Source organism: Pseudophryne corroboree, chromosome 3 (genome assembly GCF_028390025.1).
Source record: "Pseudophryne corroboree isolate aPseCor3 chromosome 3, aPseCor3.hap2, whole genome shotgun sequence".
NCBI lineage: Eukaryota > Metazoa > Chordata > Amphibia > Anura > Myobatrachidae > Pseudophryne > Pseudophryne corroboree.
The window spans coordinates 440661488-440675919 of NC_086446.1; the positions used below are offsets into that span (position 1 = coordinate 440661488).

General features: G+C 47.0%; 21 non-coding genes across 21 annotated transcripts; 8 read left to right on the forward strand and 13 right to left on the reverse strand.

The window, feature by feature from the left end:
- Positions 1 to 688: 688 nt before the first annotated feature.
- TRNAG-GCC (transfer RNA glycine (anticodon GCC)) lies at positions 689 to 759 on the reverse strand. The gene has a single exon. It is a non-coding gene; the product is annotated as a tRNA-Gly (tRNA).
- A 107-nt stretch (positions 760 to 866) lies between these two features.
- Positions 867 to 939, forward strand: TRNAK-CUU (transfer RNA lysine (anticodon CUU)). The gene has a single exon. It is a non-coding gene; the product is annotated as a tRNA-Lys (tRNA).
- An 861-nt stretch (positions 940 to 1800) lies between these two features.
- TRNAG-GCC (transfer RNA glycine (anticodon GCC)) lies at positions 1801 to 1871 on the reverse strand. Its single transcript has one exon. It is a non-coding gene; the product is annotated as a tRNA-Gly (tRNA).
- Positions 1872 to 2907: 1036 nt separating this feature from the next.
- Positions 2908 to 2978, reverse strand: TRNAG-GCC (transfer RNA glycine (anticodon GCC)). Its single transcript has one exon. It is a non-coding gene; the product is annotated as a tRNA-Gly (tRNA).
- A 107-nt stretch (positions 2979 to 3085) lies between these two features.
- On the forward strand, positions 3086 to 3158 carry TRNAK-CUU (transfer RNA lysine (anticodon CUU)). The gene has a single exon. It is a non-coding gene; the product is annotated as a tRNA-Lys (tRNA).
- An 861-nt stretch (positions 3159 to 4019) lies between these two features.
- TRNAG-GCC (transfer RNA glycine (anticodon GCC)) lies at positions 4020 to 4090 on the reverse strand. Its single transcript has one exon. It is a non-coding gene; the product is annotated as a tRNA-Gly (tRNA).
- A 1041-nt stretch (positions 4091 to 5131) lies between these two features.
- On the reverse strand, positions 5132 to 5202 carry TRNAG-GCC (transfer RNA glycine (anticodon GCC)). The gene has a single exon. It is a non-coding gene; the product is annotated as a tRNA-Gly (tRNA).
- A 107-nt stretch (positions 5203 to 5309) lies between these two features.
- On the forward strand, positions 5310 to 5382 carry TRNAK-CUU (transfer RNA lysine (anticodon CUU)). Its single transcript has one exon. It is a non-coding gene; the product is annotated as a tRNA-Lys (tRNA).
- Positions 5383 to 6243: 861 nt separating this feature from the next.
- On the reverse strand, positions 6244 to 6314 carry TRNAG-GCC (transfer RNA glycine (anticodon GCC)). The gene has a single exon. It is a non-coding gene; the product is annotated as a tRNA-Gly (tRNA).
- Positions 6315 to 6421: 107 nt separating this feature from the next.
- On the forward strand, positions 6422 to 6494 carry TRNAK-CUU (transfer RNA lysine (anticodon CUU)). Its single transcript has one exon. It is a non-coding gene; the product is annotated as a tRNA-Lys (tRNA).
- Positions 6495 to 7355: 861 nt separating this feature from the next.
- TRNAG-GCC (transfer RNA glycine (anticodon GCC)) lies at positions 7356 to 7426 on the reverse strand. Its single transcript has one exon. It is a non-coding gene; the product is annotated as a tRNA-Gly (tRNA).
- Positions 7427 to 8462: 1036 nt separating this feature from the next.
- On the reverse strand, positions 8463 to 8533 carry TRNAG-GCC (transfer RNA glycine (anticodon GCC)). Its single transcript has one exon. It is a non-coding gene; the product is annotated as a tRNA-Gly (tRNA).
- Positions 8534 to 8640: 107 nt separating this feature from the next.
- TRNAK-CUU (transfer RNA lysine (anticodon CUU)) lies at positions 8641 to 8713 on the forward strand. Its single transcript has one exon. It is a non-coding gene; the product is annotated as a tRNA-Lys (tRNA).
- Positions 8714 to 9574: 861 nt separating this feature from the next.
- On the reverse strand, positions 9575 to 9645 carry TRNAG-GCC (transfer RNA glycine (anticodon GCC)). Its single transcript has one exon. It is a non-coding gene; the product is annotated as a tRNA-Gly (tRNA).
- Positions 9646 to 10686: 1041 nt separating this feature from the next.
- Positions 10687 to 10757, reverse strand: TRNAG-GCC (transfer RNA glycine (anticodon GCC)). The gene has a single exon. It is a non-coding gene; the product is annotated as a tRNA-Gly (tRNA).
- A 107-nt stretch (positions 10758 to 10864) lies between these two features.
- TRNAK-CUU (transfer RNA lysine (anticodon CUU)) lies at positions 10865 to 10937 on the forward strand. Its single transcript has one exon. It is a non-coding gene; the product is annotated as a tRNA-Lys (tRNA).
- An 861-nt stretch (positions 10938 to 11798) lies between these two features.
- TRNAG-GCC (transfer RNA glycine (anticodon GCC)) lies at positions 11799 to 11869 on the reverse strand. Its single transcript has one exon. It is a non-coding gene; the product is annotated as a tRNA-Gly (tRNA).
- A 107-nt stretch (positions 11870 to 11976) lies between these two features.
- Positions 11977 to 12049, forward strand: TRNAK-CUU (transfer RNA lysine (anticodon CUU)). The gene has a single exon. It is a non-coding gene; the product is annotated as a tRNA-Lys (tRNA).
- Positions 12050 to 12910: 861 nt separating this feature from the next.
- TRNAG-GCC (transfer RNA glycine (anticodon GCC)) lies at positions 12911 to 12981 on the reverse strand. The gene has a single exon. It is a non-coding gene; the product is annotated as a tRNA-Gly (tRNA).
- A 1041-nt stretch (positions 12982 to 14022) lies between these two features.
- TRNAG-GCC (transfer RNA glycine (anticodon GCC)) lies at positions 14023 to 14093 on the reverse strand. The gene has a single exon. It is a non-coding gene; the product is annotated as a tRNA-Gly (tRNA).
- Positions 14094 to 14200: 107 nt separating this feature from the next.
- On the forward strand, positions 14201 to 14273 carry TRNAK-CUU (transfer RNA lysine (anticodon CUU)). The gene has a single exon. It is a non-coding gene; the product is annotated as a tRNA-Lys (tRNA).
- The last annotated feature ends 159 nt before the right edge of the window (positions 14274 to 14432 follow it).

Sequence of the window (14432 nt, forward strand, 5' to 3'; positions counted from 1 at the left end):
CACTGAACCACCAATGCTCCACAGATGCCTAATTTTACACTTACTCATGTACTTTAGTGTATAAAACAAAGCAGGAGTGTCAGGATGCCTTGCCTTGCCATCACCTCCAAGCCTACGTAACCAAGCCCGACTAGCACAGTCGCTAGAGCATAAGACTATTAATCTTAGGGTCATGTATTTGAGCTCCATGTTGGGCAGTTGTTTTTTTCTCTTCCTGTACCATTGTATGTGGAACAGTGTATACTTGCATCAAAACAGCGCAAATGGCTGTCCTCACTTTCACAAAATGCACTGCCCTATCAGCAAAAACTCAGGAATGTATTGACCGGGAATTGAACCCGGCCTCCCACGTGGCCGGCTAGATTTCTACCACTGAACCACCAATGATCCACAGATGCTTAATTTTAGACTAACTCATGTACTTTAGTGTACAAAACAAAGCAGGAGAGTCAGGATGCCTTGCCTTGCCATCACCACAACTCCTCGGTTACCAAGCATTGCTAACTCAGTCAGTAAAGCATGAGACTCTTAATCTCAGGGTCGTGGGTTCGAACCCCACATTGGGCGGATGTTTTTTTTCTTTTCCTGTACCATTGTATGTGGAACACTGTCAACTTGCACCACCACAGCGCAAATGGCTGTCCTCACTTTCACAAAATGCACTGCCATATCAGCAAAAACTCAGGACTGCATTGGCCGGGAATCGAACCCAGGCCTCCCGCGTGGCAGGCGAGAATTCTACCTCTGAACCACCAATGCTCCACAGATACTTAATTTTACACTTAGTCGTGTACTTTAGTTTATGAAACAAAGCAGGAGTGTCAGAATGCCTTGCCTTGCCATCACCTCCTTACATTCTCAACCAAGCCTGGCTAGCTCAGTCGGTAGAGCATGAGACTCTTAATCTCAGGTTCGTGGGTTCGAGCCCCACGTTGGGCGGATGTTTTTTCTTTTCCTGTACCATTGTATGTGGAACACTGTATACTTGCACCACCACAGCGCAAATGGCTGTCCTCACTTTCACAAAATATACTGCCATATCAGCAAAAACTCAGGACTGCATTGGCCGGGAATCGATTCCGGGCCTCACGCGTGGCAGGCGAGAATTCTACTACTGAACCACCAATGCTCCACAGATGCCTAATTTTACACTTACTCATGTACTTTAGTGTATAAAACAAAGCAGGAGTGTCAGGATGCCTTGCCTTGCCTTCACCTCCAAGCCTACGTAACCAAGATCGACTAGCACAGTCGCTAGAGCATAAAACTATTAATCTTAGGGTCATGTATTTGAGCTCCATGTTGGGCAGTTGTTTTTTTCTCTTCCTGTACCATTGTATGTGGAACAGTGTATACTTGCATCACCACAGCGCAAATGGCTGTCCTCACTTTCACAAAATGCACTGCCCTATCAGCAAAAACTCAGGAATGTATTGACCGGGAATTGAACCCGGCCTCCCACGTGGCCGACTAGATTTCTACCACTGAACCACCAATGATCCACAGATGCTTATTTTTAAACTTACTCATGTACTTTAGTGTACAAAACAAAGCAGGAGAGTCAGGATGCCTTCCCTTTCCATCACCACAACTCCTCGGTTACCAAGCATTGCTAACTCAGTCGGTAAAGCATGAGACTCTTAATCTCAGGGTCGTGGGTTCGAGCCCCACATCGGGCGGATGTTTTTTTTCTTTTCCTGTACCATTGTATGTGGAACACTGTCAACTTGCACCACCACAGCGCAAATGGCTGTCCTCACTTTCACAAAATGCACTGCCATATCAGCAAAAACTCAGCACTGCATTGGCCGGGAATCGAACCCGGGCCTCCCGCGTGGCAGGCAAGAATTCTACCACTGAACCACCAATGCTCCACAGATACTTAATTTTACACTTACTCGTGTACTTTAGTGTATGAAACAAAGCAGGAGTGTCAGGATGCCTTGCCATCACCTCCATGCATTCTCAACCAAGCCTGGCTAGCTCAGTCGGTAGAGCATGAGACTCTATATTTCAGGGTCGTGGGTTCGAGCCCCACGTTGGTCGGATGTTTTTTCTTTTCCTGTACCATTGTATGTGGAACACTGTATACTTGCACCACCACAGCGCAAATGGCTGTCCTCACTTTCACAAAATACACTGCCATATCAGCAAAAACTCAGGACTGCATTGGCCGGGAATCGATTCCGGGCCTCACGCGTGGCAGGCGAGAATTCTACCACTGAACCACCAATGCTCCACAGATGCCTAATTTTACACTTACTCATGTACTTTAGTGTATAAAACAAAGCATGAGTGTCAGGATGCCTTGCCTTGCCATCACCTCCAAGCCTACATAACCAAGCCCGACTAGCACAGTCGCTAGAGCATAAGACTATTAATCTTAGGGTCATGTATTTGAGCTCCATGTTGTGCAGTTGTTTTTTTCTCTTCCTGTACCATTGTATGTGGAACAGTGTATACTTGCACCACCACAGCGCAAATGGCTGTCCTCACTTTCACAAAATACACTGCCATATCAGCAAAAACTCAGGACTGCATTGGCCGGGAATGGAACCCTGCCTCCCACGTGGCCGGCTAGATTTCTACCACTGAACCACCAATGATCCACAGATGCTTATTTTTAAACTTACTCATGTACTTTAGTGTACAAAACAAAGCAGGAGAGTCAGGATGCCTTGCCTTGCCATCACCACAACTCCTCGGTTACCAAGCATTGCTAACTCAGTCGGTAAAGCATGAGACTCTTAATATCAGGGTCGTGGGTTTGAGCCCCACATTGGGCAGATGTTTTTTTTCTTTTCCTGTACCATTGTATGTGGAACACTGTCAACTTGCCCCACCACAGCACAAATGGCTGTCCTCACTTTTACAAAATGCACTGCCATATCAGCAAAAACTCAGGACTGCATTGGCCGGGAATCGAACCCGGTCCTCCCGCGTGGCAGGCGAGAATTCTACCACTGAACCACCAATGCTCCACAGATACTTAATTTTACACTTACTCGTGTACTTTAGTGTATGAAACAAAGCAGGAGTGTCAGGATGCCTTGCCTTGCCATCACCTCTATACATTCTCAACCAAGCCTGGCTAGCTCAGTCGGTAGAGCATGAGACTCTTAATCTCAGCGTCGTGGGTTCGAGCCCCACGTTGGGCGGATGTTTTTTCTTTTCCTGTACCATTGTATGTGGAACACTGTATACTTGCACCACCACAGCGCAAATGGCTGTCCTCACTTTCACAAAATACACTGCCATATCAGCAAAAACTCAGGACTGCATTGGCCGGGAATCGATTCCGGGCCTCACGCGTGGCAGGCGAGAATTCTACCACTGAACCACCAATGCTCCACAGATGCCTAATTTTACACTTACTCATGTACTTTAGTGTATAAAACAAAGCAGGAGTGTCAGGATGCCTTGCCTTGCCATCACCTCCAAGCCTACGTAACCTAGCCCGACTAGCACAGTCGCTAGAGCATAAAACTATTAATCTTAGGGTCATGTATTTGAGCTCCATGTTGGGCAGTTGTTTTTTTCTCTTCCTGTACCATTGTATGTGGAACAGTGTATACTTGCATCACCACAGCGCAAATGGCTGTCCTCACTTTCACAAAATGCACTGCCCTATCAGCAAAAACTCAGGAATGTATTGACCGGGAATTGAACCCGGCCTCCCACGTGGCCGACTAGATTTCTACCACTGAACCACCAATGATCCACAGATGCTTATTTTTAAACTTACTCATGTACTTTAGTGTACAAAACAAAGCAGGAGAGTCAGGATGCCTTCCCTTTCCATCACCACAACTCCTCGGTTACCAAGCATTGCTAACTCAGTCGGTAAAGCATGAGACTCTTAATCTCAGGGTCGTGGGTTCGAGCCCCACATTGGGCGGATGTTTTTTTTCTTTTCCTGTACCATTGTATGTGGAACACTTTCAACTTGCACCACCACAGCGCAAATGACTGTCCTCACTTTCACAAAATGCACTGCCATATCAGCAAAAACTCAGGACTGCATTGGCCGGGAATCGAACCCGGGCCTCCCGCGTGGCAGGCAAGAATTCTACCACTGAACCACCAATGCTCCACAGATACTTAATTTTACACTTACTCGTGTACTTTAGTGTATGAAACAAAGCAGGAGTGTCAGGATGCCTTGCCTTGCCATCACCTCCACACTTTCTCAACCAATCCTGGCTAGCTCAGTCGGTAGAGCATGAGACTCTAAATTTCAGGGTCGTGGGTTCGAACCCCACGTTGGGCGGATGTTTTTTCTTTTCCTGTACCATTGTATGTGGAACACTGTATACTTGCACCACCACAGCGCAAATGGCTGTCCTCACTTTCACAAAATACACTGCCATATCAGCAAAAACTCAGGACTGCATTGGCCGGGAATCGATTCCGGGCCTCACGCGTGGCAGGCGAGAATTCTACCACTGAACCACCAATGCTCCACAGATGCCTAATTTTACACTTACTCATGTACTTTAGTGTATAAAACAAAGCAGGAGTGTCAGGATGCCTTGCCTTGCCATCACCTCCAAGCCTACATAACCAAGCCCGACTAGCACAGTCGCTAGAGCATAAGACTATTAATCTTAGGGTCATGTATTTGAGCTCCATGTTGTGCAGTTGTTTTTTTCTCTTCCTGTACCATTGTATGTGGAACAGTGTATACTTGCATCACCACAGCGCAAATGGCTGTCCTCACTTTCACAAAATGCACTGCCCTATCAGCAAAAACTCAGGAATGTATTGACCGGGAATTGAACCCGGCCTCCCACGTGGCCGGCTAGATTTCTACCACTGAACCACCAATGATCCACAGATGCTTAATTTTAGACTTACTCATGTACTTTAGTGTACAAAACAAAGCAGGAGAGTCAGGATGCCTTGCCTTGCCATCACCACAACTCCTCGGTTACCAAGCATTGCTAACTCAGTCAGTAAAGCATGAGACTCTTAATCTCAGGGTCGTGGGTTTGAGCCCCACATTGGGCGGATGTTTTTTTTCTTTTCCTGTACCATTGTATGTGGAACACTATCAACTTGCCCCACCACAGCACAAATGGCTGTCCTCACTTTCACAAAATGCACTGCCATATCAGCAAAAACTCAGGACTGTGTTGGCCGGGAATCGAACCCGGGTCTCCCGCGTGGCAGGCGAGAATTCTACCACTGAACCACCAATGCTCCACAGATACTTAATTTTACACTTACTCGTGTACTTTAGTGTATGAAACAAAGCAGGAGTGTCAGGATGCCTTGCCTTGCCATCACCTCCATACATTCACAACCAAGCCTGGCTAGCTCAGTCGGTAGAGCATGAGACTCTTAATCTCAGGGTCGTGGGTTCGAGCCCCACGTTGGGCAGATGTTTTTTCTTTTCCTGTACCATTGTATGTGGAACACTGTATACTTGCACCACCACAGCGCAAATGGCTGTCCTCACTTTCACAAAATACACTGCCATATCAGCAAAAACTCAGGACTGCATTGGCCGGGAATCGATTCCGGGCCTCACGCGTGGCAGGCGAGAATTCTACCACTGAACCACCAATGCTCCACAGATGCCTAATTTTACACTTACTCATGTACTTTAGTGTATAAAACAAAGCAGGAGTGTCAGGATGCCTTGCCTTGCCATCACCTCCAAGCCTACGTAACCTAGCCCGACTAGCACAGTCGCTAGAGCATAAGACTATTAATCTTAGGGTCATGTATTTGAGCTCCATGTTGGGCAGTTGTTTTTTTCTCTTCCTGTACCATTGTATGTGGAACAGTGTATACTTGCATCACCACAGCGCAAATGGCTGTCCTCACTTTCACAAAATGCACTGCCCTATCAGCAAAAACTCAGGAATGTATTGACCGGGAATTGAACCCGGCCTCCCACGTGGCCGGCTAGATTTCTACCACTGAACCACCAATGATCCACAGATGCTTAATTTTAAACTTACTCATGTACTTTAGTGTACAAAACAAAGCAGGAGAGTCAGGATGCCTTCCCTTTCCATCACCACAACTCCTAGGTTACCAAGCATTGCTAACACAGTCGGTAAAGCATGAGACTCTTAATCTCAGGGTCGTGGGTTCGAGCCCCACGTTGGGCGGATGTTTTTTTTCTTTTCCTGTACCATTGTATGTGGAACACTGTCAACTTGCACCACCACAGCGCAAATGGCTGTCCTCACTTTCACAAAATGCACTGCCATATCAGCAAAAACTCAGGACTGCATTGGCCGGGAATCGAACCCGGGCCTCCCGCGTGGCAGGCGAGAATTCTACCACTGAACCACCAATGCTCCACAGATACTTAATTTTACACTTACTCGTGTACTTTAGTGTATGAAACAAAGCAGGAGTGTCAGGATGCCTTGCCTTGCCATCACCTCCATACATTCTCAACCAAGCCTGGCTAGCTCAGTCGGTAGAGCATGAGACTCTTAATCTCAGGGTCGTGGGTTAGAGCCCCACGTTAGGCGGATGTTTTTTCTTTTCCTGTACCATTGTATGTGGAACACTGTATACTTGCACCACCACAGCGCAAATGGCTGTCCTCACTTTCACAAAATACACTGCCATATCAGCAAAAACTCAGGACTGCATTGGCCGGGAATCGATTCCGGGCCTCACGCGTGGCAGGCGAGAATTCTACCACTGAACCACCAATGCTCCACAGATGCCTAATTTTACACTTACTCATGTACTTTAGTGTATAAAACAAAGCAGGAGTGTCAGGATGCCTTGCCTTGCCATCACCTCCAAGCCTACGTAACCTAGCCCGACTAGCACAGTCGCTAGAGCATAAAACTATTAATCTTAGGGTCATGTATTTGAGCTCCATGTTGGGCAGTTGTTTTTTTCTCTTCCTGTACCATTGTATGTGGAACAGTGTATACTTGCATCACCACAGCGCAAATGGCTGTCCTCACTTTCACAAAATGCACTGCCCTATCAGCAAAAACTCAGGAATGTATTGACCGGGAATTGAACCCGGCCTCCCACGTGGCCGACTAGATTTCTACCACTGAACCACCAATGATCCACAGATGCTTATTTTTAAACTTACTCATGTACTTTAGTGTACAAAACAAAGCAGGAGAGTCAGGATGCCTTCCCTTTCCATCACCACAACTCCTCGGTTACCAAGCATTGCTAACTCAGTCGGTAAAGCATGAGACTCTTAATCTCAGGGTCGTGGGTTCGAGCCCCACATCGGGCGGATGTTTTTTTTCTTTTCCTGTACCATTGTATGTGGAACACTGTCAACTTGCACCACCACAGCGCAAATGGCTGTCCTCACTTTCACAAAATGCACTGCCATATCAGCAAAAACTCAGCACTGCATTGGCCGGGAATCGAACCCGGGCCTCCCGCGTGGCAGGCAAGAATTCTACCACTGAACCACCAATGCTCCACAGATACTTAATTTTACACTTACTCGTGTACTTTAGTGTATGAAACAAAGCAGGAGTGTCAGGATGCCTTGCCATCACCTCCATGCATTCTCAACCAAGCCTGGCTAGCTCAGTCGGTAGAGCATGAGACTCTATATTTCAGGGTCGTGGGTTCGAGCCCCACGTTGGTCGGATGTTTTTTCTTTTCCTGTACCATTGTATGTGGAACACTGTATACTTGCACCACCACAGCGCAAATGGCTGTCCTCACTTTCACAAAATACACTGCCATATCAGCAAAAACTCAGGACTGCATTGGCCGGGAATCGATTCCGGGCCTCACGCGTGGCAGGCGAGAATTCTACCACTGAACCACCAATGCTCCACAGATGCCTAATTTTACACTTACTCATGTACTTTAGTGTATAAAACAAAGCATGAGTGTCAGGATGCCTTGCCTTGCCATCACCTCCAAGCCTACATAACCAAGCCCGACTAGCACAGTCGCTAGAGCATAAGACTATTAATCTTAGGGTCATGTATTTGAGCTCCATGTTGTGCAGTTGTTTTTTTCTCTTCCTGTACCATTGTATGTGGAACAGTGTATACTTGCACCACCACAGCGCAAATGGCTGTCCTCACTTTCACAAAATACACTGCCATATCAGCAAAAACTCAGGACTGCATTGGCCGGGAATGGAACCCTGCCTCCCACGTGGCCGGCTAGATTTCTACCACTGAACCACCAATGATCCACAGATGCTTATTTTTAAACTTACTCATGTACTTTAGTGTACAAAACAAAGCAGGAGAGTCAGGATGCCTTGCCTTGCCATCACCACAACTCCTCGGTTACCAAGCATTGCTAACTCAGTCGGTAAAGCATGAGACTCTTAATATCAGGGTCGTGGGTTTGAGCCCCACATTGGGCAGATGTTTTTTTTCTTTTCCTGTACCATTGTATGTGGAACACTGTCAACTTGCCCCACCACAGCACAAATGGCTGTCCTCACTTTTACAAAATGCACTGCCATATCAGCAAAAACTCAGGACTGCATTGGCCGGGAATCGAACCCGGTCCTCCCGCGTGGCAGGCGAGAATTCTACCACTGAACCACCAATGCTCCACAGATACTTAATTTTACACTTACTCGTGTACTTTAGTGTATGAAACAAAGCAGGAGTGTCAGGATGCCTTGCCTTGCCATCACCTCTATACATTCTCAACCAAGCCTGGCTAGCTCAGTCGGTAGAGCATGAGACTCTTAATCTCAGCGTCGTGGGTTCGAGCCCCACGTTGGGCGGATGTTTTTTCTTTTCCTGTACCATTGTATGTGGAACACTGTATACTTGCACCACCACAGCGCAAATGGCTGTCCTCACTTTCACAAAATACACTGCCATATCAGCAAAAACTCAGGACTGCATTGGCCGGGAATCGATTCCGGGCCTCACGCGTGGCAGGCGAGAATTCTACCACTGAACCACCAATGCTCCACAGATGCCTAATTTTACACTTACTCATGTACTTTAGTGTATAAAACAAAGCAGGAGTGTCAGGATGCCTTGCCTTGCCATCACCTCCAAGCCTACGTAACCTAGCCCGACTAGCACAGTCGCTAGAGCATAAAACTATTAATCTTAGGGTCATGTATTTGAGCTCCATGTTGGGCAGTTGTTTTTTTCTCTTCCTGTACCATTGTATGTGGAACAGTGTATACTTGCATCACCACAGCGCAAATGGCTGTCCTCACTTTCACAAAATGCACTGCCCTATCAGCAAAAACTCAGGAATGTATTGACCGGGAATTGAACCCGGCCTCCCACGTGGCCGACTAGATTTCTACCACTGAACCACCAATGATCCACAGATGCTTATTTTTAAACTTACTCATGTACTTTAGTGTACAAAACAAAGCAGGAGAGTCAGGATGCCTTCCCTTTCCATCACCACAACTCCTCGGTTACCAAGCATTGCTAACTCAGTCGGTAAAGCATGAGACTCTTAATCTCAGGGTCGTGGGTTCGAGCCCCACATTGGGCGGATGTTTTTTTTCTTTTCCTGTACCATTGTATGTGGAACACTTTCAACTTGCACCACCACAGCGCAAATGACTGTCCTCACTTTCACAAAATGCACTGCCATATCAGCAAAAACTCAGGACTGCATTGGCCGGGAATCGAACCCGGGCCTCCCGCGTGGCAGGCAAGAATTCTACCACTGAACCACCAATGCTCCACAGATACTTAATTTTACACTTACTCGTGTACTTTAGTGTATGAAACAAAGCAGGAGTGTCAGGATGCCTTGCCTTGCCATCACCTCCACACTTTCTCAACCAATCCTGGCTAGCTCAGTCGGTAGAGCATGAGACTCTAAATTTCAGGGTCGTGGGTTCGAACCCCACGTTGGGCGGATGTTTTTTCTTTTCCTGTACAATTGTATGTGGAACACTGTATACTTGCACCACCACAGCGCAAATGGCTGTCCTCACTTTCACAAAATACACTGCCATATCAGCAAAAACTCAGGACTGCATTGGCCGGGAATCGATTCCGGGCCTCACGCGTGGCAGGCGAGAATTCTACCACTGAACCACCAATGCTCCACAGATGCCTAATTTTACACTTACTCATGTACTTTAGTGTATAAAACAAAGCAGGAGTGTCAGGATGCCTTGCCTTGCCATCACCTCCAAGCCTACATAACCAAGCCCGACTAGCACATTCGCTAGAGCATAAGACTATTAATCTTAGGGTCATGTATTTGAGCTCCATGTTGTGCAGTTGTTTTTTTCTCTTCCTGTACCATTGTATGTGGAACAGTGTATACTTGCATCACCACAGCGCAAATGGCTGTCCTCACTTTCACAAAATGCACTGCCCTATCAGCAAAAACTCAGGAATGTATTGACCGGGAATTGAACCCGGCCTCCCACGTGGCCGGCTAGATTTCTACCACTGAACCACCAATGATCCACAGATGCTTAATTTTAGACTTACTCATGTACTTTAGTGTACAAAACAAAGCAGGAGAGTCAGGATGCCTTGCCTTGCCATCACCACAACTCCTCGGTTACCAAGCATTGCTAACTCAGTCAGTAAAGCATGAGACTCTTAATCTCAGGGTCGTGGGTTTGAGCCCCACATTGGGCGGATGTTTTTTTTCTTTTCCTGTACCATTGTATGTGGAACACTATCAACTTGCCCCACCACAGCACAAATGGCTGTCCTCACTTTCACAAAATGCACTGCCATATCAGCAAAAACTCAGGACTGTGTTGGCCGGGAATCGAACCCGGGTCTCCCGCGTGGCAGGCGAGAATTCTACCACTGAACCACCAATGCTCCACAGATACTTAATTTTACACTTACTCGTGTACTTTAGTGTATGAAACAAAGCAGGAGTGTCAGGATGCCTTGCCTTGCCATCACCTCCATACATTCACAACCAAGCCTGGCTAGCTCAGTCGGTAGAGCATGAGACTCTTAATCTCAGGGTCGTGGGTTCGAGCCCCACGTTGGGCAGATGTTTTTTCTTTTCCTGTACCATTGTATGTGGAACACTGTATACTTGCACCACCACAGCGCAAATGGCTGTCCTCACTTTCACAAAATACACTGCCATATCAGCAAAAACTCAGGACTGCATTGGCCGGGAATCGATTCCGGGCCTCACGCGTGGCAGGCGAGAATTCTACCACTGAACCACCAATGCTCCACAGATGCCTAATTTTACACTTACTCATGTACTTTAGTGTATAAAACAAAGCAGGAGTGTCAGGATGCCTTGCCTTGCCATCACCTCCAAGCCTACGTAACCTAGCCCGACTAGCACAGTCGCTAGAGCATAAGACTATTAATCTTAGGGTCATGTATTTGAGCTCCATGTTGGGCAGTTGTTTTTTTCTCTTCCTGTACCATTGTATGTGGAACAGTGTATACTTGCATCACCACAGCGCAAATGGCTGTCCTCACTTTCACAAAATGCACTGCCCTATCAGCAAAAACTCAGGAATGTATTGACCGGGAATTGAACCCGGCCTCCCACGTGGCCGGCTAGATTTCTACCACTGAACCACCAATGATCCACAGATGCTTAATTTTAAACTTACTCATGTACTTTAGTGTACAAAACAAAGCAGGAGAGTCAGGATGCCTTCCCTTTCCATCACCACAACTCCTAGGTTACCAAGCATTGCTAACACAGTCGGTAAAGCATGAGACTCTTAATCTCAGGGTCGTGGGTTCGAGCCCCACGTTGGGCGGATGTTTTTTTTCTTTTCCTGTACCATTGTATGTGGAACACTGTCAACTTGCACCACCACAGCGCAAATGGCTGTCCTCACTTTCACAAAATGCACTGCCATATCAGCAAAAACTCAGGACTGCATTGGCCGGGAATCGAACCCGGGCCTCCCGCGTGGCAGGCGAGAATTCTACCACTGAACCACCAATGCTCCACAGATACTTAATTTTACACTTACTCGTGTACTTTAGTGTATGAAACAAAGCAGGAGTGTCAGGATGCCTTGCCTTGCCATCACCTCCATACATTCTCAACCAAGCCTGGCTAGCTCAGTCGGTAGAGCATGAGACTCTTAATCTCAGGGTCGTGGGTTAGAGCCCCACGTTAGGCGGATGTTTTTTCTTTTCCTGTACCATTGTATGTGGAACACTGTATACTTGCACCACCACAGCGCAAATGGCTGTCCTCACTTTCACAAAATACACTGCCATATCAGCAAAAACTCAGGACTGCATTGGCCGGGAATCGATTCCGGGCCTCACGCGTGGCAGGCGAGAATTCTACCACTGAACCACCAATGCTCCACAGATGCCTAATTTTACACTTACTCATGTACTTTAGTGTATAAAACAAAGCAGGAGTGTCAGGATGCCTTGCCTTGCCATCACCTCCAAGCCTACGTAACCTAGCCCGACTAGCACAGTCGCTAGAGCATAAAACTATTAATCTTAGGGTCATGTATTTGAGCTCCATGTTGGGCAGTTGTTTTTTTCTCTTCCTGTACCATTGTATGTGGAACAGTGTATACTTGCATCACCACAGCGCAAATGGCTGTCCTCACTTTCACAAAATGCACTGCCCTATCAGCAAAAACTCAGGAATGTATTGACCGGGAATTGAACCCGGCCTCCCACGTGGCCGACTAGATTTCTACCACTGAACCACCAATGATCCACAGATGCTTATTTTTAAACTTACTCATGTACTTTAGTGTACAAAACAAAGCAGGAGAGTCAGGATGCCTTCCCTTTCCATCACCACAACTCCTCGGTTACCAAGCATTGCTAACTCAGTCGGTAAAGCATGAGACTCTTAATCTCAGGGTCGTGGGTTCGAGCCCCACATTGGGCGGATGTTTTTTTTCTTTTCCTGTACCATTGTATGTGGAACACTTTCAACTTGCACCACCACAGCGCAAATGACTGTCCTCACTTTCACAAAATGCACTGCCATATCAGCAAAAACTCAGGACTGCATTGGCCGGGAATCGAACCCGGGCCTCCCGCGTGGCAGGCAAGAATTCTACCACTGAACCACCAATGCTCCACAGATACTTAATTTTACACTTACTCGTGTACTTTAGTGTATGAAACAAAGCAGGAGTGTCAGGATGCCTTGCCTTGCCATCACCTCCACACTTTCTCAACCAATCCTGGCTAGCTCAGTCGGTAGAGCATGAGACTCTAAATTTCAGGGTCGTGGGTTCGAACCCCACGTTGGGCGGATGTTTTTTCTTTTCCTGTACCATTGTATGTGGAACACTGTATACTTGCACCACCACAGCGCAAATGGCTGTCCTCACTTTCACAAAATACACTGCCATATCAGCAAAAACTCAGGACTGCATTGGCCGGGAATCGATTCCGGGCCTCACGCGTGGCAGGCGAGAATTCTACCACTGAACCACCAATGCTCCACAGATGCCTAATTTTACACTTACTCATGTACTTTAGTGTATAAAACAAAGCAGGAGTGTCAGGATGCCTTGCCTTGCCATCACCTCCAAGCCTACATAACCAAGCCCGACTAGCACAGTCGCTAGAGCATAAGACTATTAATCTTAGGGTCATGTATTTGAGCTCCATGTTGTGCAGTTGTTTTTTTCTCTTCCTGTACCATTGTATGTGGAACAGTGTATACTTGCATCACCACAGCGCAAATGGCTGTCCTCACTTTCACAAAATGCACTGCCCTATCAGCAAAAACTCAGGAATGTATTGACCGGGAATTGAACCCGGCCTCCCACGTGGCCGGCTAGATTTCTACCACTGAACCACCAATGATCCACAGATGCTTAATTTTAGACTTACTCATGTACTTTAGTGTACAAAACAAAGCAGGAGAGTCAGGATGCCTTGCCTTGCCATCACCACAACTCCTCGGTTACCAAGCATTGCTAACTCAGTCAGTAAAGCATGAGACTCTTAATCTCAGGGTCGTGGGTTTGAGCCCCACATTGGGCGGATGTTTTTTTTCTTTTCCTGTACCATTGTATGTGGAACACTATCAACTTGCCCCACCACAGCACAAATGGCTGTCCTCACTTTCACAAAATGCACTGCCATATCAGCAAAAACTCAGGACTGTGTTGGCCGGGAATCGAACCCGGGTCTCCCGCGTGGCAGGCGAGAATTCTACCACTGAACCACCAATGCTCCACAGATACTTAATTTTACACTTACTCGTGTACTTTAGTGTATGAAACAAAGCAGGAGTGTCAGGATGCCTTGCCTTGCCATCACCTCCATACATTCACAACCAAGCCTGGCTAGCTCAGTCGGTAGAGCATGAGACTCTTAATCTCAGGGTCGTGGGTTCGAGCCCCACGTTGGGCAGATGTTTTTTCTTTTCCTGTACCATTGTATGTGGAACACTGTATACTTGCACCACCACAGCGCAAATGGCTGTCCTCACTTTCACAAAATACACTGCCATATCAGCAAAAACTCAGGACTGCATTGGCCGGGAATCGATTCCGGGCCTCACGCGTGGCA